General features: G+C 40.6%; 1 pseudogene; it reads left to right on the top strand.

The window, feature by feature from the left end:
- The first annotated feature begins 12,173 nt into the window (after positions 1–12,173).
- Positions 12,174–12,284, top strand: LOC127483642 (U2 spliceosomal RNA; annotated as a pseudogene).
- The last annotated feature ends 7,459 nt before the right edge of the window (positions 12,285–19,743 follow it).

Genomic DNA, 19,743 nt, shown 5'->3' with positions numbered 1-19,743 from the left:
CTCCTCTCTGACACTGGCCCCCTTTCATTAAACTAAGCTGTGCTCCCTTGCCTGTATTTCGCCTAGAAAGTCAATCTTATTATTGGAAAACACATCTCTCCTCACTTCTGTTTCTTCAGTGACTGAAAATTACACTTAACACTCCCCCAGACACTATATATGTTATTTAAAAACCCTATTATATAATATTTACTGGAGAGTAGGATGCTTATGTCTGCAGTGTTTTATAATGTGAAAGACCATTATTCCAGATAGTATGTGTTTGCAGTGTTTAGCTGGCCTTTAGTGCAAATCATTTGAAGAAGCCCACAGGGAAGGCCCGGGCTAATTACTATAAATTACACTGTGTGAGCTAGGTTTTTGCTAGGCTTAAACCAATCGCCCTGATAGTTTGTACCTTCAGGAGGATCACTAACTTATTCAGCCCGCACAGTGTTATTCACTGATTTTATTATTCTCTAGAGCCAAACAGATAATAAAACATCAATAAACAAAGGCATTTTTCTACTTATCAGCTATAAATTATTTGAATTTTGATTCTTCACCATTAACTCAGACAAATAAAGAGTGCAAGCATGCTAATACTTGGATTTTTTGGAGTTAGGGATTTTTAAATGAATTTATTTGTCCAGTTAATTTGGCTCTTAGAAACTCTTCAATGTAACTCAACACTTGTACATAAGATTGGAGACTTCTGAAAAGAAATTTTCCTCGATGAATTGGAAAACCTTATGCTTTATTGAGTTATACTCGATATACAAAATACGGCACACATTTTGTGTGTACATTTTGGTGAGTTTGGACATAAACTTACTCCCTTCATCTCATTACCAAAATAGACAGGTTAAACATTTCCAGCACCTCCAAACACTTGCTTGTGTGTGCTTTGTTTTTCTGTGCATGTGTTAAGAACACAGCTGCAAAGTTATCTTCTTAACACGTTTTAAAGTGCGCCATACTAGACTGTTAACCACAGGTGCAATGCCAACCGATCTCGAGACCACAGCCTTCTTGTGCACAGAGGCAGCAGAGACAGACTTCCCCACTCCCTTAAGACTTCACATTTCTGATCAATTACACAAAGATCCACTTCATGGAACTCGAACTTTTATCCAGGTAATATCATTTTATCCTCTTTTCCTAACCACTTTTTGGCATTTTTAATTTTTTTCTACTTATATATGGGCCCATAATAGAGAAGTGCCACATAATACTCAAACTTCATTTTCATGGGCTTTGGTCAGGCTTCTGAATTAATTTGAAATGTATTATTTTACTGCCTAGAATAGCAGTACCCCAGGAAGTTTCCAAGATGATGGGAATGGTCTCTGACTATCCAATAACAATAACCACCAATGAAACATGGCTATTGAGTCCCTGTGATAAAACCAGTGTGAAAGCTTTAGTCAGTTAAATATAAATACCCATATGTGGCTACCATAGTAGACAGCACAAGTCCAGAACATAAAGTAACAAAACTTCCAGAGGCCACGATAGGAGTTCTAAAAGCCCAGCTCTATTGCAGACGAGCTGTTTGGCCTTAGCATGAAGATTGCCTGATCCAGAGGAGGCTAGCAGTGGGCCAGGCTAGGCTTCCTGGAAAATGTGATGGCTCAACCTCATGGCAGAGTGGCACCCAGCTTCCCCCTTTCCCTATTCCCTTTATTGATCTTGGGTGTCCATCAGGAAATGTGTATGACTATGAAGACACAGCATGCAATGAAAGCTCTGTCCTCCACAGGTGCTTCCACACATACACAGAGTCCTTAAAAAGCTCACAAAAATCCTTATCATGAAAAAACTATGCATAGCTTTCCAAAGTCATACACCAAAATAAAATTTATTTAATTCAGTTTTTTCCACACACTTTTTTAAAGTCCCCTTGTTTTATCTTCCTATGGATAGGGCAATGAAACAGTACTTGGTATTGCCTTACCAACAAGTAACGGAAAATTGATAAATGAAGTTTATGCTCTTCATAAAAATCACTTCTTCTACTTTATCAAGAAGAAAAAAGCATTCTAGGAGTCCATTATTATTTATTTATTTTTATTTGACAGAGTTAGTGAGAGAGACAGAGAAAAAGGTCCCCCCCTCCATTGGTTCACCCCCCAAAATGGCCGCCACGGCCAAAACCATGCTGATCCGAAGCCAGGAGCCAGGTGCCTCCCCACCTCCCAGTCTCCCATGCGGGTGCAGGGGCCCAAGCACCCGGGCCCACCCTCCCGGGCCACAGCAGAGACCTGGACTGGAAGAGACCAGAACCCGCGCCCATACGGGATGCAGGTGCCACAGGCAGAGGACCAACCAAGTGAGCCATGGCACTGGCCCCAGGGGTCCATTATTATCATAATTACATAGACTTTTCTACTGAATGTTCAGCTCAGTAGGAGTTTGGGGTTGGATTGGGTTGGGTTGTTTGGTATGTATTTTCTTCTTTAAGAACAGGATTATAAATTCTGACTACTGAAAGTCTTTGGGGGTTTGCTAACTTTAGGCAACTTTTCCTGAAAGCTGTCCTCACCTTAATTGTTGTGAAATGCTACCATTATCACCACATGTCCAAGCCAGCTGTTGTTGAGAGACCAGGCAGAGCTTGCAGGAACATGAAAAATGTAAAGCACAACGGAGATCCAGGGGGAAATGATCTGAGAAAGCAACTGTGCCTGACAAGCTGCAGCACTGTTACCAAGGGCATATTCATTTTATAGCTATTGGCATGTTACTTAGATCTTTTAAATCTGATACTTATGCACTGCAACAGTTTAGGGATGTTAAGCTTTTTTTTATATTTAAAAAATCTCCAAATGTTTGCATCATACCCAACATGCAATACTATGGTTATAGTTGGAAGTTTAATTTAATAAGTAAATAAGTTTAGCATAGTAATGTCAGGCACAAATTAAAAACATCCTCATTAGCCTTCTAAATTGTTGCTTTGTTAAACAGAATGGAAAACCTGGTCAACCTTACATGGCAATGCAAAGCCAATAGGAATTTCCAACTTTCACTTCTTTCCAGTCCAAGGTCGTTAGTTCTACCAACAAGCCCCCTTTAAAACACACAGCTATATAAACGGAAAGTGATAGACGGAAAACTTGAGGGACTAATCAGAGAACTACTGAAGCAGAACAATCGGGCTGGCAGCTGCCCATTTACAACCAGATTATTTTTCTCAGTAATTGTGTGCTTCAGATTTTTTAAAAATGGCTTTCTCAGAACAAGCTCGAGTTTGTACATCAATGTTTGTCACCTGATTCCTCTCACCTGTGACGTTATCCTCCCTGTCACTGCTGAATATCTTGAATGTACGGGACACTGCGGCTGACTTCTTCCCTCTCTGCCCCCGTCAGAGAAGGTCCTCCCATTCCTCAGCCATGTGTCTCTCTAGGTCCCCTCGCTCCTGCTCTAAGGGAACCATATCAACCCACTCACTCCCTAACCTACTTTTACAACTTTATCACACTCTCCATTCAAATACTTATCTCCTAAGGGCACTTAAGATGCTATACATTCTTAGGCATTGCTTCTCTTTATTGAAAATAACAAGACTAAATGCTATTTTCCTTAAAGTGCTTCTTTCTAAAGCCTAGGTCTGAGAGAAGATTAGGGCAAATCTTACTTAAAAAAACAGAACTGTGGTCATCCTTGAGTGTCATAGCAGACTTTCTGGATTTCTTGGCAAGACAGGAGTTTTAAGAACCCAGCTTTCCTATAGGAGAAAAGAAATTTCTTGTGCATGTTCTGACTTAAGGTACCAAGTACTAGACTTGATGATGAGATCACTTACGTAAGGTAGGAGAGTCCCAGAGAAAAGAAACATAGCAGCTTGGGAGTATTGTGGGAGGAATTGAGACCAAGCACAGAGTCATGGTTTGAGTGAATCTGAACCCCATTATTAGACCCATGAACTGACTCCACGTCCTTATCAGCCCCATCAAGGTCCACTCGTATTACTAATAAAACCCACCTTTTGAAGTTGTTTGCACATAAGATCACTGTCAAGATTACATGCTAAAGTAATTAAGAATAAAGCACTTGATACTATTCCTGGTGCCATGTAAGTACTTTGGCAATGTACACCAAATATTCTCACTTCCTAGGCCCAATTCCTGGAGAAGAGAGGTATGTAAGTAACTGCTTCCCTCTTAGACTCTGGGGACCTGCTCCAGGGGCTGCTCCCTCACCAGCCGTAGTCTGCAGGTGGCCAACTTTCAGAGCTATTTGAAGGAGGGACTGAGTTTAGCTCACTGTTGAGATGGTCTTGGCTCCAGGCATGGGTGGCACCTTGAGGGTTGCAGACACTGAAAGGAGAGTCCATGCAAAAGAGCTGAAATACGGAAAACTGACTCCGTGAGGGTCAAAATCTTTATGTGAAGCACTCGCGAGCCCAACCCTGCCTCAGAGTCTACAAAGCCAGCAGGGCTAAAGAGATGCAGTAGGAAAGATGACAAGCCAGGACTTGACCCTTCAGAGAGAGAAAATAGGTCACACGTTATGGCAGTCCAAGGTTGATGTAGAGAGAAAAGCAGAGTGTTCTGGGCTAGGGTTTTGTTGTGTATGTGGAATCAGCCAGGTAGGAACTGCAAGCCATCTTTTTGGGGAATACAAGCAGATCAAATTTAAAGACCTAGATATATTGTCAGTAGTTATTACCACCACCACCACCACCCCACACACACACAGGTCAGAATACTCTCTAAGATTATACTGAAGAAACACCCTGACTACCAAACATACCTATGACTTCCAGTCATCTGTTTTTCACTCTTAAATAACAGAAGACAATAAAATATGATCAAACATCTCAAGAAAGCATATAACATGTAAATGAGAAATCCAAACAAAACATAAAGAACATAACTGAAGGAAAAGGGGTATTATCTTCAAAAGGAAGAGCATTTAGTATTCTCAGAGAGAGAAGACACAATCATATATGCATGACACAGGATGGAGTAGTATTAAAGAAAGAAACAGAGAATAAGAAAAAGCTTTTACAATTTAAAATCCTCACAGCATATTTAAATCCAGACAAGAGGTTACTAAGGTAAAAATGATAAGCCTTCCAGAGGGAAAAGCAAAAAGTTGGAGGTAGAAGAACAGAGAGATTGCAAAATACTCCAAGGACTTCAGAAATATAAGAAATGGAATATATCAAGGGAGTTCTTTATTCAGGAAAAGAATTAGAAAATTTCATAGAACAGTTTCCAGATTGATTTCTTAGTCCAATGAATGAAACCACATCTATATGTTGTGAGTTTTCTATCTACAAGTCTATGGAAACAGATTTTTTTTAAAAATAATACATAGCAGATTCCAAGACAGTGGATTATGGTGCAAGGCTACGGATAAACAGTGAGGAAAAAAAGTGTAGGAAGTGCATTCTCAGGCAGAACTGAGAAAACTGCACTGGAAATTCTACAAGAGCAAAGCCATGTACCTATGTGGAGGGTGTAGACACGCAGCACAAACGTGAACTCAGTGCACAGCTGAAGCAGCTCAGAGCCAGAGCAGGTGGCAGCTTGGCAGCCCATGGGGATACAACCAGAGTGAGGGTGCAGCGTGAGTCCAGACTCGAGCCCTAAGGGATGGCCAGTGCTGGCAGTTGCTCCCTGACCCAGTGCAAGTGGAGAGTGCACATCTGTCTCGCTACAACTTCCCCACAGCAGCATCCACTGCCCGGGTGAGAAAGGACAAGTACCATTTCAGGTTTAGGCGGGAACTGCGGAAGACTTTGTGCATGCACACAGAAATGGGCTGATACCACCTTCTCAGCAGTAGTGGCAAGAGTAGCGGGGAGAGAGCAACATTCGGCACGTGGGTGTGCATGTGATACAGAGATTCTAGCAAAGGAAACCATCTGCAGTCCCCACTGATTCTGAGCCTGGCTGGGAGGTGGCTGGGCAACCACACAGGGTGTTGAGGGACTTGCAGCCTCCAAGGATAAAGATGAGATGCCTAGGCAGATCTGTCTTGGGGATCAGCTGCCTCTCTGCTGCCTGGACAGGCTGGCCTGGCAGAGAATCCTCTGCACCCAGAGACTGTGGGAACCTCGCATGCTGAAATAACTTGGGTGTTCTATGAGAAGGTGCAGGGTGTAGTTGAATCTCTGGGCAATCACTGGGTGCTCACAGCTCCTTGATGGGAACTGTGCTCACAGTGAGGACTGCACAGATCATTTGTGTGGTTCATAAGGTGGTGAGCAACACCCCGGAGACTAACACCTGGGCACTGAGATCTACCATGGCCAACTTGGGTGTTACCTTGAATACTCACCCCACCTGGAGCACTGGCCAGAGCTCCCTGGCCACAACCAACACATACTACTTGGTATTCAGTGAAAGGGCAGACATTCCACTAAGCCACAGAGGCACAGCTCAAAGATAAAAGCCATCAGAGGAAAAAACAAAGAGCAACTACACAAATGCCTAAAAACAAACGCAGAAATTCAATAAACAAGAATAAGAAAGACACTATGACCCCTCCAGAGCAACACAATAACATTTTGATATTAATATAAAGATGAAGAGATTGAGGAAATGCCGGAAATAGAATTCAAAAAAATAATCATAGAATTACTCAAAACCAATCAGAAGCAAATGCACAAACTAATAAAACCATATATAACATGAATGAAAATTTTTCTCATGAAATTGAGGTTTTAGAGAAATCAAAATGAAATATTAGAAATGAAGAATTCAAAAGATAAAAAAAAAAAATGTAACGGAAAGCCTTAACAGCAGACTTGACGAAGAAGAAAATATCCAAACTAGAAGACAAATCTTTGGAAACCTTACAGTCAGACAAAAAAAAAAAACCCAAGAATAAAATATAAAACTTAAAAAGAGCATTGGAGGGGCTGGTACTGTGGCATAGAGGGTAAACCTGCCACCTGTGGTGGCCAGCATACCTTATGGCTTCCGATTCAACTCTAAGCTGCTCCACTTCTGATCCAGCTCTCTACTATGGCCTGGGAAAGAGGTAGAATATGGCCTAAGTCCTTGGGCCCCTGTACCCATGTGGGAGACCTAGAAGAAGCTCCTTGCTCCTGGTTTCAAATAGTTCCAGCTCTGGCTGTTGTGACCACTTGGGGAGTGAACCAGTGGATGGAAGACATCTCTCTCTCTCTCTCTGTCTCTCTGTCTCTCTCTGTCTCTGTCTCTCTCTCTCCTCTCTCTCCTCTCTCCGCCTCTGCCTCTCAAACAAATAGATAAATCATTTAAAAAAAGAGCAATTGAAATTTAAAGGATACTATCAAATGACCCAAAATACGGTTCTTAGGAGTTGCTGAAGGTGTGGAAAGAGATAATACACTACAAAGTCTATTTAGTGAAACGATTATAGAAAACTTCCCCAATTTGGAGAAAGAAAGGGATGGCCAAATACAGGAGGCACACAGAACTCCAAGTAGAAATGATGAGAGCAGATCTTCACCATGATACATTGTAATCACACTCTCCACAGTAAAACATAAAGAAAGGATTCTAAAATGTACATGAGAGAAAAACCAGATTACTTTCAGAGGATCTCCAATTAGACTCACAGAGGACTTCTCATCAGAAACACTACAGGCTGGGAGAGAATGACAAGATATAATCCAAGTCTTAAGAAAAAAAGCAGTCAACCCAGAACACTGCACCCTGCAGAGCCTTCATTTATGAATGAAGGTGAAATAAAAGACCTTCCATAACAAACAAAAATTGAAAAAATTTGTCACCACTCATCTAGCTATAAGATGCTTAAGGATGTATATACACATGAACACAGAAAGATAGCCATCATTATGAAAGAACGTGAAGGCAGAAAATTCCCCAGCAAAAGTCCAATAGAAACCCAAAGTAAACAAAAGCCATATTTATGGAAAAAAGCCAGGTCAAATTTACTTATCAATAGTCACAGTGAATATAAATGGCCTTACCCTCCAGTTAAAAGATGCAGAGAAGCTGAACTGATTAAAAAACAAGACCCATCTATTTGCTGCCTACAAAAAACACGTCACCAGCAAAGATACACACAGACTAAGAGCAAAAGGATAGAAAAAATAATTCCATGCTAACAGAAAGTACAAAAGGGCAGGTGTTGCCGTCCTAATATCAGACAAAATAGACTTTAACATAAAAACTGTTAAAAAAGACAAAGAAGGGCACTGTGTAATGATTAAGGGATCAGTTCAATAGGAAGATGTGACTATAATACATGTATATGAACCCAATTACAGTGTGCCTAGCTATTTAAAGAACTGTTAATGGATCTAAAAGGAGACGTGGACTTCAATACAGTAATGGTGGACATCAGCATTGCATTTTCATCAATGGACAGCTCAACTAGACAGAAAATCAACAAAGAAACAACAGAGTTAACAGACATTATGGAACAAATGGATCCAACTGAGATATACAGAGCATTCTACCCCACAGTTGCAGAATAAACTTTCTTCTCATCAGTGCATGGAACTTTCACTAGGATATATCATGTGCTAGAACATAAAGCAAGTATCAGCAAATTCAAAAAATCGAAATTATACAGCTTCTCTGACCACAGTGGAAGGAAGCTTGTTTCAAAAATTCAAAAATCTTTAGATAATATGCAAACACATAGAGATCAAGCAACATGTTCCTGAATGAACACTGGGTGATAGAAAAAAATCAAAAGAGAATTCAAAAAATTTCTGGAAACAAATGATGATGACAATACATCACATCAAAACTTATGGTATGCAGTGAAATCAGTGTTAAGAGGGAAATTTATAGCAATTGGTGCCTACTTTAAGAAATTGGGGGCCAGTGTCGTGGCTCACTTGGCTAACCCTCTGCCTGTGGCACCAGCACCCCAGGTTCTAGTCCCAGTTAGGGTGCTGAATTCTGTCCTGGTTGCTCCTCTTCCAGTCCAGCTCTCTGCTGTGGCCTGGGAAGGCAGTGAAGGATGGCCCAAGTCCTTGGGCCTTGCATCTGCATGGGAGACCAGGAGGAAGCATCTGCTCCTGGCTTCAGATCAACACAGCGCACCGGCTGTAGTGGCCATTTGGTGGGTGAATCAATGGAAAAGGAAGACCTTTCTCTCTGTCTCTCTCTCTCACTGTTTAACTCTGCCTGTCAAAAAGGAAGGAAGGAAGGAAGGAAGGAAGGAAGGAAGGCAGGAAGGCAGGCAGGCAGGCAGGCATTGGGAAGGTACCAAATAGATAAGCTATTAATGTATCTCAAGGACTGAGGAAAACAACAAATTAAGCCACAAAATTAGGAGGAAAAAATGATTAAAATTAGAGAAAAAATAAACAGAACTGAAAAAAAATCAGTGAAATGAAGAGCTGGTTTGTTGAAAAAAAGAAACAAAACTGACACACCATTGCCCCAACCAATCCCCCAAAAAGAGAGAAAAGACCTAAATCAATAAAATCAGAGATGAAAAAGAAAACTTATCAAAAGATAACAGAGAAATAAAAAGAATAATCAGGCATTCTATAAAGAGATGTATGCCAACACATTGGGAAATCTAGAAGAAATTGATAGATTCAAGACAAATACAATCCACCAAAACTGAGTCATGAAGACACAGAAAACCTAAACAGACCAATAACCAAGACAGAATCAAATTAGTCATAACGACCCTCACAACAGAAGAAAAGCCCAGGACTGGATGGCTTCACACTGAATTTTAGCAGTCATTTAAAGAAGAGTTAATTCCAATTCTTCTCAAGCTATTCAAAACAACTGAAAGGGGGAGGGGGGAATCCTCCCAATAAGCTTCTAAAAGTCTACATTACCTTAATTCCTAAGTCTGAAAAATATAAAATAGAAGAAGAGAACTATAGACCAATATCCCTGATGAACACAAATGCAAAAATCCACAACAAAATATCAGCTAATTGAATCCAACAACACATCAGAAAGATCATTCACCTGGACCAAGTGGGATTTATCCCTGGTGTGCAGGGATGGTTCAACATTCACAAATCAATAAATGTGACATAAGATTTAAAAACTGAAGAACAAAAACCATATGGTTATCTCAATAGATTCAGAGAAAGCATTTAATAAAATACAACATCCTTTCATGATGAAGACATTAAGCAAATGATTATAGAAGGAACATTCTTAAACATAATAAAGGCAATTTATGACAAACCCATGGTCAGAATCCTATTAAATTGGGAAAAGTAGAAAGAATTCCCCCTAAGATTGGAACCAGAGAAGGATGCCCACTCTCGCCATTGCTATTTAATATAATCCTGAAAGTTTTAGCCAGAGCCATTAGGCAAGAAAAAGAAATCAAAGGTATAATAACAGGAAAGGAGGAAATTAAATTATCCCTATTTGCATATGACATGATTCTATAGATAAGGGATCCAAAAGACTCCACTGAGAGACTATTGGAACTCATAAAACAGTTCTGTGAAGTGGTAGGATATAAAATCAATATGGAAAAAACAAATAGCCTTTGTATACACAGACAATGCCATAGTTGAGAAAGAACTTTTAAAAAATATTTATTTATTTACTTCAGAGGCAGAGTAACAAAGAGAGAGAAAGGGAGAGACAGAGAGAAAGGTGTTCCATCCACTGGTTCACTCCCCAAATGGCCAGGAGCCAGAAACCAGGAGTCAGGAGTTTCTTCTGGGTCTCCCACACAAGTGCAGGGGTCCAAGGACTTGGGCCATCTTCTCCTGCCTTCCTGGGCCATAGCAGAGAGTTGGATCAGTAGAGGAGCATCCTAGATATGAAACAGCACCCATATGTGATGTTGGTGCCACAGACAGAAGCTTAGTGCCCTACACCACAGCACTGGCCCCAAGAAAAAACTTTTAAGTTTAGTCACATTCACAATAGCTCCAAAAAGTATTAAACAGCTTGGATAAATTTAACCAAGGATGTCTCTATGATGAAAATTAGAAGACATTAAAAAATGGAAAAACCATCTATGTTCATGGATCGGAAGAGTCAACATCATCAAAATTTTCATAGTACCAAAAGCAATTTACAGAATCAATGTGATCCCTATCAAAATACCAATGAAATTCTTCATATGGAAACAACAGAGACACCAAAGGTAAAACAATCTTACACAAGAAAAACAAGGTCGGAGGCATCACAATACCTGACTTCAAGACACACTACAGGGCAATTATCATTTAAAAAGCCAAGTACAGGCACAAAAACAGACTTGTAGACCAATGGAACAGAATAGAAACTCCAGAAATCAATACACACATATTCAACCAATTTACTTATCTTTGACATGGGAGCTAAAATTAATCCCTGAAGCAAGGACAGTCTCTTCAACAAATGGAGCTGGGTAAACTCAATATTCATGTGCAGAAGTATGAAACTAGACCCATACTTTATACCTTACACAAAAATTTACTCAAAATGGATCAAAATCTATATCTATGACCCCATACCATCAAATTAGTAGAGAACCTTGGGGAAACTCTGCAATACATTGGCATAAGCAATGACTTATTGGAAAATACCTCAGAAGCACAGGAAATCAAAGCCAAAATTAACAAATAGGATTACATCAAGCTGAGAGTCTTCTGCATTGCAAAAGAAACACTCAGCAAAGTGAAGAGGCAACAGGCAGAATGGGAGAAAATAGTTGTAAACTATGTAGCTGATAAGGTTAACATCCAGAATCTGCAAACAGCTCAAGAAACTCAATGACCAAAAAAAAAAAAAAAAAAAAACCACACCCAGTTAAGAAACTGGCAAATGACTTGAACAGGCAATTTTCTTTTTTTTAAGATTTTTGTTTATTTGACAGGTAGAGTTACAGACAGTGAGAGAGAGAGAGACAGAGAGAAAGGTCTTCCTTCCGTTGGTTCACTCCCCAAATGGCCGCCACGGCCAGAGCTACGCCGATCCAAAGCCAGGAGCCAGGAGCCAGGAGCTTCTTTCCTAGTCTCCCATGCGGGTGCAGGGACCCAAGCACTTGGGCCATCCTCCACTGCCTTCCAGGCCACAGCAAAGAGCTGGAGTGGAAGAGGAGCAACCAGGACTAGAACCTGGCACCAATATGGGATGCCGGTGCTGCATGCGGAGTATTAACCTAGTGCACCACTGTGCCAGCCCCTTGATTAGGCAATTTTCAAGAGAAGAAATTAAAATGTCCAACAGAAACTTGAGAAAATGTTCAGGATCAGTAGCCATCAAGGAAATGCAAATCAAAGCCATGGTAAGATTGCTTCTCAGCCTTTTGACTAAGATCAAGTGTAGTATCTGTTCTTATAGGTTTAAAACCATGGTGAGGTTTCACCTCACTCTAGTTAGAATGGCTCTCATACAACAATTGACAAATGCTAGCAAGGACTTGAAGAAAAAAGTACCCTGGCCCAATGTTGGTTGGAATATAAACAGGTGCAGCCACAGTGGAAGACAGTATGGAGATACCTCAAAAATCTAAATATAGATACCCTATGTCCCAGCCATCCCACTCCTGGAAATACACCCAAACCAAAAGAGATCAGCATATGAGTTATCTGTACCCCCTATGTTCATTGCAGCACAATTCCCAATAGTTAATATATAGATTCAAACCATATGTCTAGCAACTGTTGACTGGATAAAGAAATTATGGTATATATACACTGTGGAGAACTACTCAGCTGTAAAAAGAAAATGAGGGGCTGGTGCTAGAGAGCTAGAGAGCTTCAGCTTGCAGTGCTGGAATCCCATATGTGTGCCAGTTCAATCCCAGCTGCTCTACTTCCGATCCAGCTCTGGGATATGATCTGGGAAAGCAGTGATGATGGCCCAAGTCTTGGGCCCCTGCACTTGCACGGTAAACCCAGAGGAAGCTCCTGGCTCATGGCTTCGGATCAGACTCCCTGTGGCCATTGTGGCCATTTGGGGAGTGAACCTGCAGGTAGAAGACCTTTCTCTTTGTCTCTCCCTCTCACTGTTTTCTCTGCCTTTCAAATAAAGAAATAAATCTTTTTTAATTGCAACAACATGTACACAACTAGAAACCATTAACTTACTGAAATAATCCAGTCACAAAAAGATAGATATCATATGTTTTCCCTGATCTGAGGTAACTACTAGAGTACCTGAAATGTAATGTGCTGGAGTGAAATGGACATTCTGAAATTCAATGATTGTTTACAGCCCTTGTCTCTTCCACTGAGGAAGAGTGGGTCTTTTTCTCTTCATACTATTTATTGAACGTTAAACTATTTTACTTAGTGTAAGGTTAAGTATATGATCATTAGGTAAACTTAAAATAGATCTTTGTAAAAATTAAGAGTAGGAATGTGAATGGGAAGAGAAGGGAAGGTTGGAGTGTGGACAGGAGGGAGTTTAGGGGGCAAAGTGTCACTATGTCCCTAAATCTGCATATATGAAAAATATGAAACTTGTGTAACTTAAATAATTTTATTAAAAATCATATATAGGGGCTGGTACCATGGTGTATTTTGTAAAGCCACTGCCTGTGGTTGGCATCCCATATGGGTGCTGGTTCAAGTCCCGGCTGCTCCTCTTCTGATCCAGCTCTGTTATTGCCTAGGACTAATGCAACAGAAAATGGCCAAAGTGCTTTGGCCCTTGCACCCGCATGGGTGACCTGGAAGAAGCTCCTGGCTCTCAGCTTTGAACGGCCCAGCTCTGGCCATTGCGGCCATTCTGGAATTGAACTAGTGGATGGAAGACCTTTCGCTCTGTCTCTCCCTCTCTCTGTCTGTAACTCTGCCTCTCAAACAAATAAATAAACCTTTTAAAAATCATCTGTAAAGTACCAAGAATTAGTATGTCTCCAAATGCAACATCAGAACCAAGAACACAAGGAAGCATAATATTATGATGAAAATTCTACACCAAATAAATAGTCAGCAAGCAAAAACACTTTCATACTTGCATGGCCTTTCCAAAATTTATCTCCCAAACACCTTTCCTGAGAATTCTATTGATGATGTATTTCTCCAGGATCAGAACACAACCAAGAAAGAAGAGATGGGTTGCAGCAAGAGATAAGAAAATACCTCAATGGATTTCCCAAAAGAAAAGAGAAGGGAGAGCCCCAAACTGAGAGGTACAAACTAAGGATGCCTGGTTTGATGGTTCCAGAATTGTAACTCAAGAAAGATCTGAGGAGGGCTTTAGCACACTTGGCTGAAATTCATATCTTGACTTGGCGTCCCTCAACATGTCCTAATGACATTTCTCCTCTCTCCTTTATATCCTGCTGCTTGGGGATGGGCAGATGATGACTCTCCCTTCTCCTTCACAGAAGTCTGCTTTGGCTACAGTTAATGAGTTGGAGGTAGGCCAATGGAGGGTTGAAGCAGTGGACTTTCACACTCCTGGAATTCTAGCACATGGCCTGCTTTCTAACTAGGTCATATATCCTGATTTTTCAAAGCTTTATGTTTTTAAGGACCGTTTCACATCCATATTCACTGATTTCCTCTAAAGGAGTCCTCTTAACTCACCCAGGAGACCAGGTCAGGCTACGATTCAGAGGTTCCTGCAGCCTGTTTTCTTGGGTCCTTCCTTTGACAACCACGGTACTGTCCTCTTTTGTAACTAGATTTGTCTTCGCTGCATATTTTTCAAAATTAACCATTATACTATTTAAGGATATGTGCATATTTGAAAATAGTACAAAGAGAAAAAGTAGAGGGGAATGTAATTACACAAGGACATGAAAGAGTTCCTGAGACATGGGCAGTGATCCAGGTCTTATCCCGGATGTGCAGGATGTGAAGTCTTACTACTTACATTGCTGATTCATTGAAAACTGCATGCAGTGTGATACACTTCAAAAACAAACAGCAATTGGCAGCAATAAAGAAGAAAAAAAGAAAATGAAAGAAGGAAGGGGAAATGGAAGAAAGAACTAATGACAGCATGACATTATCATTCATTCTTTCTTGTTCAGTTACCCACTTGATGCTGTATTATTGACAAACATACTCTCAATGTCTGTACAGTTTCCTTTCTCTACAAATATTAATATTCCATTGACCTAACATTCTTCAGCCTGTTGGAAATTTTACCATATTATATTTCAGTTCTGTGATTGAAATTTATACCAACCTGACTGCATACAGAGTAAAGGCATCCTTTAACATTTTAGTGGAGAGCATACTACATAATTTTGCCTTACAGTTTTATGTTTTAAAATATGTGAATATATTGAAAGACTGTACTTGAGTTTCTATATGCATGAATTTAAAATATCTGCACACTTAATTTTAAAATATGTTTACTGGAGTTTTACACACTTGTTTCTGAGACAAGAGCCAAGTTTGCCACTGCATGTCCTAGAGGCCCATAGTTTATCTTTTTATATAATTTATCTGTATCAAAAATAGTTGAAAACTATATAGTGAGACCCAAGTTTTATGCAGAACATTAAAACATTTATCCTAGGTATTCCTAAAAAAGTTTTAATGACTAAGTTGTATTAAACATTTTAAGCATAAATACCTATTGAAATGAACAATTAGCAGTTCCACATAAAGTTCTGCAAGCAGTTTGTTTTGTCTCACATGAGATCAGCAAACTTGCTATCATCATTATCTAATATTAACTAGCAGAGCGTATAGGCCAGAGTCTAACAATCCAAAAATAAACTGAAAAGGATAGGATATTTTCTCTCAAATTTAAAAACTGAGGCTCAGAGACAACAAGTCATCTGTGCAGCTCATAAGAAAAATCCATAGAGAACATGGGTTCTAATCAGGTGGGTTGGTTTTAAAGCCTATGCACTTTCCAGGGTAAGCAGAGGCAGCGGCAGGAAGAAGTGATTTAGGCACCAATATGACCAGGGTAAGGAACCACAGTCAGGAGCTCAGATAGCAACGAGTGCTACGCCTGCAAAAATGGGCACAAAAAACAAAACAAAACAAAATGACCTTGAGAAGTAAAAAGGTAGAAAAGCAATTTTAAAACATGTCACAACTAGACTCCTGGCTTCTGGTCCAGCGGGGCAAGGGGTTTGGGTGCTGCCAATCTAACAGTTGTGCAGTAGAGCAGATCCAGGAATACACATCTCTTCTTGGATCTGTGACAGAGGTGAGGACAAAGGGCAGCTCTCTGCCCCCAAAACTGGAGAGATGAGCAGGTTGATAAAGGGAGTCATAGCTTACAAAGCAGAGGTGCCCAAGCAGTAGTCACCCAGCAAGCATTACTGGGTGGATGAAGGTGTCCACTGTACCAGGAAAAAACTCCAGAGGCTCAACACAGACCAGTCTGAGGCTTAAAACCACCAGTGGCAGCCATGTGAGGGCATAACCCTTTTGTATATTTTACCTCTAGAGGTAAAACAGGCACTCTGCATAGATATCTTAGGAAAAAATCCCCTTGTGCTCACAGCTATGTAAGGGACCCATTGCAACATGTGCGAGAGCTCTCCACTCTTCTTAGCAATGTTGTCCTCGGAATAAGCTGTTTAACCAGACTCTAACTTGCTGGGGTCTTAGAAAAATCGAGCTGATGTTGGGAAGAGAAACATCCAACTCCAGCAGCTCTGGCCTTCCACAAAGAAAGGGGGAGATACCCAGTCCCAGCCTGTTCTAGCCAGTCTATGTCACTGTAGGGCCAGGGGGCGTGAGAAGAACTTGTGAGGCTCACCATCCAGAGGCGCAGTCATGGAACTATGGGACACTTCACCTGCTTTCACCAATTTACATGTTACCAACACCATCCGTACGGCAGTTTCTTCTATCTGCTCCATCATGTCTGGCTATTGAGAAAAAAATTACCAGCATGTCAAAGGACCAGAAAAACACAGTTAGAAGACAGGTAGCAAATATCAGACCCAGTCACGGCAGGGATGCAGACCAGGGCTTTAAAATCACTACACCTATATCCTGAGGGATCTAATGGATAAAGCAGACAACATGCCAGCATAGACGGAGAGTATAAGTAGGGAGATGAAAATCTCAAAAAAAGAATAAGAAATGACTGCAAGACATCAAAAACTCTGTAACAGAAATGATGAATGCCTTTGGTGGGCATATTAATAGACTGGAAACTGCTAAGGAAAGAATTAAGGACCTTGAATCAGACTCTCAAAGCTTGAGGAATATCAGCAGAGGTAACAAAAACTGAAAGGCAATGAAAACAAGCAAAACAGAAAAAAAAAATTATCAAAGACTATGCCAGGACTGTTGGACAATCACAAAGGAATAACATGATAATGTGTACAATGTGAGTAACAAAAAGAGTAGGGAAAAAGAAAAGAATAGAAGAAACATGAAAAACAAAAATGAGAATCTTCCTGAAACAGTAACAGAAATATACCACAGATCCATGAAACTCAGAGAATACCAGGAAGGATAAATGCCAAAAACATCTGCACTCATGCATATCATTTTCAAACTATAGAAATCCAAACATATAGGAAAAATTCTGAAATAATGTAGCAGGAAACACACCTCATCTGCCGACAAACAAAAATAAGAATTACATTTGTCAACAACCAAGCAAAAAAGGAGAGAGCAATCTGAAATATTTAAAGCGTTGAGACAAGAGAGAAATAAATACGCCACCTACCTTGAGTTCAAAACTATGTGAAACCATTCTCCATAAACAAAGGAGAAATGAAGACTTTCTCAGATTAAAAAAAAATGAAGGTATTTGGGCCAATAAACTTGCCTTGCAAAAAATATTAAAATAAGTTATTTAGAGAAAAGGAAAATAACATAGATAATAAACTTGAGTCTGCTTAAAAAGAGCGTCAGAAAGAAATAAGCAAAGTAAAATAAAAACTTTCATCTCTATTTTCTTTAAAAAATCCAAAAGATAACAATTTGACCACCAAACAAATGCAATAATAAATGTGCCTATGTTTGCTTAAGTGACATGAATAACCCAAAAATGATACAAGGGAAGGAGAGGATGGAGAAATTAGGATTCTTTTGTTATTATATGCTACATACAATTCCTGTGAAGTAGTATAGTGTTATTTGAAAGTATACTTGTGGCCGGCACTGCGGCTCAATAGGCCTATCCTCTGCCTGCGCAGCGCGGGCACACCAGGTTCTACTCCCGGTCGGGGCATCAGATTCTGTCCCGGTTGCTCCTCTTCCAGTCCAGCTCTCTGCTGTGGCCCGGGAGTGCAGTGGAGGATGGCCCAAGTGCTTGGGCCCTGCATCTGCATTGGAGACCAGGAAAAGCACCTGGCCCCCGGCTTCGGATAAGCGCGGTGCACCCACCACAGCGGCCATTGGAGAGTGAACCAATGGAAAAGGAAGACCTTTCTCTCTGTCTCTCTCTCACTGTCTAACTCTGCCTGTCCAAAAAAAAAAAAAAAAAAAAGTATACTTGTATTAATTGTAAATGTATTTTGAAAAATCAGGGGAAATAACTCAAAAGTTAAAAAAGTATAATATTCTAGGGGAAAAGAGAAAATGAAATCATATAAAATGTTAATTAAACCATGAGAGGATTTGAGTGTCTGTCCTAGCACCTAAGACATCTGCAACCCTCATCAGAGTACCTGATTTTGCTTCCTGGCTTTGGCTCCTGGTTCCAGCTTCCTTGCCAGTGCAGATCTTGGAAAACAGCATCAATGACTCACGCAGCTGCACTTTTTTTTTTTTTTTTTCCTTTTTGACAGGCAGAGTTAGACAGTGAGAGAGAGAGAGAGACAGAGAAAAAGGTCTTCCTTCCATTGGTTCACCCCCCAAATGGCCGTTATGGCCGGCGCACTGCACCGATCCAAAGCCAGGAGCCAGGTGCTTCCTCCTGGTCTCCCATGCAGGTGCAGGGCCCAGGCACTTGGGCCATCCTCCATTGCACTCCCAGGCCACAGCGGAGAGCTGGGGGACAGAACTGGCACCCCAACCGGGACTTGAACCCATGGTGCTGGCTCCGCAGGCGGAGGATTAACCTAGTGAGCCACGGCGCCGGCCACGCAGCTGCATTCTCACCACCCAGATGGGAGGCCTGGATTGTGTCCCCAGCTCCAGGTTTCAGCCTTGGCCAGCACAGCCACAGCAGGCATTTTCACTGATAGGAGATCGATCCATCAATCGATCTCTCTCTCTGTCTCTCTCTCTCTCTCTCTGAATCCCTCCTACTCTTCCTCCATCCCTCTCAAATAAATAAGTTTTTGAGCAAAATAGAAAAATGAGAATCAGAAAAATAGTGAAAGACAAAAACAAAGATCAAGGGCAACAGAAAACAGTAAACAAATATAGTAGATATTAATACAAGTAAATCAATAATTAAATTGAACATCAGTGGCTTAATGCATCAAATAAAAGACATTTGTCAGTAGATCAAAAAGTAAGATTCAATTATGTGCCATGTACAATAAACACACTTCAAATATAAAGGCAAGTACAGATTAAAATGAATGAACAGAGAAAAATAAACCACATTAATAGTCATCAGAAGGAACTGAGAGCAATTATGTTAACTTCAGACACAGCATATCTCAAAGAAAAGTTATCAAGGATAAAGGAGTATATTACATGTTAAAGAAGGAGAGAATTCTCCAAAAAGACTTAAGAATCTTTAATGTGTATGCACCTACAATACAGCATCAACTATAAGGCAAAACTGATAGAACCGCAGGAGAAACAGATGGATCTGGTTGGAAACATCAGCCCTATCCTGTCAGAAATGGAAGGATCACACCATCAATCACCTGCATGTAACTGGAACGTGTGAACGGCTTCCTCCAACAACAGCAGAATATACATTCTTCTCAACTCACCTGAAATATTCACCAAGACAGACCACATCCCGGGCCATAACACACACCTGTCACACAATGCCTGCGCTGAGGAATTAATCT

This window comes from Oryctolagus cuniculus, chromosome 13, assembly GCF_964237555.1.
Source record: "Oryctolagus cuniculus chromosome 13, mOryCun1.1, whole genome shotgun sequence".
NCBI lineage: Eukaryota > Metazoa > Chordata > Mammalia > Lagomorpha > Leporidae > Oryctolagus > Oryctolagus cuniculus.
Note: the sequence above shows the minus strand (reverse complement) of the source record. Positions and strands in the feature narration are given on the sequence as shown.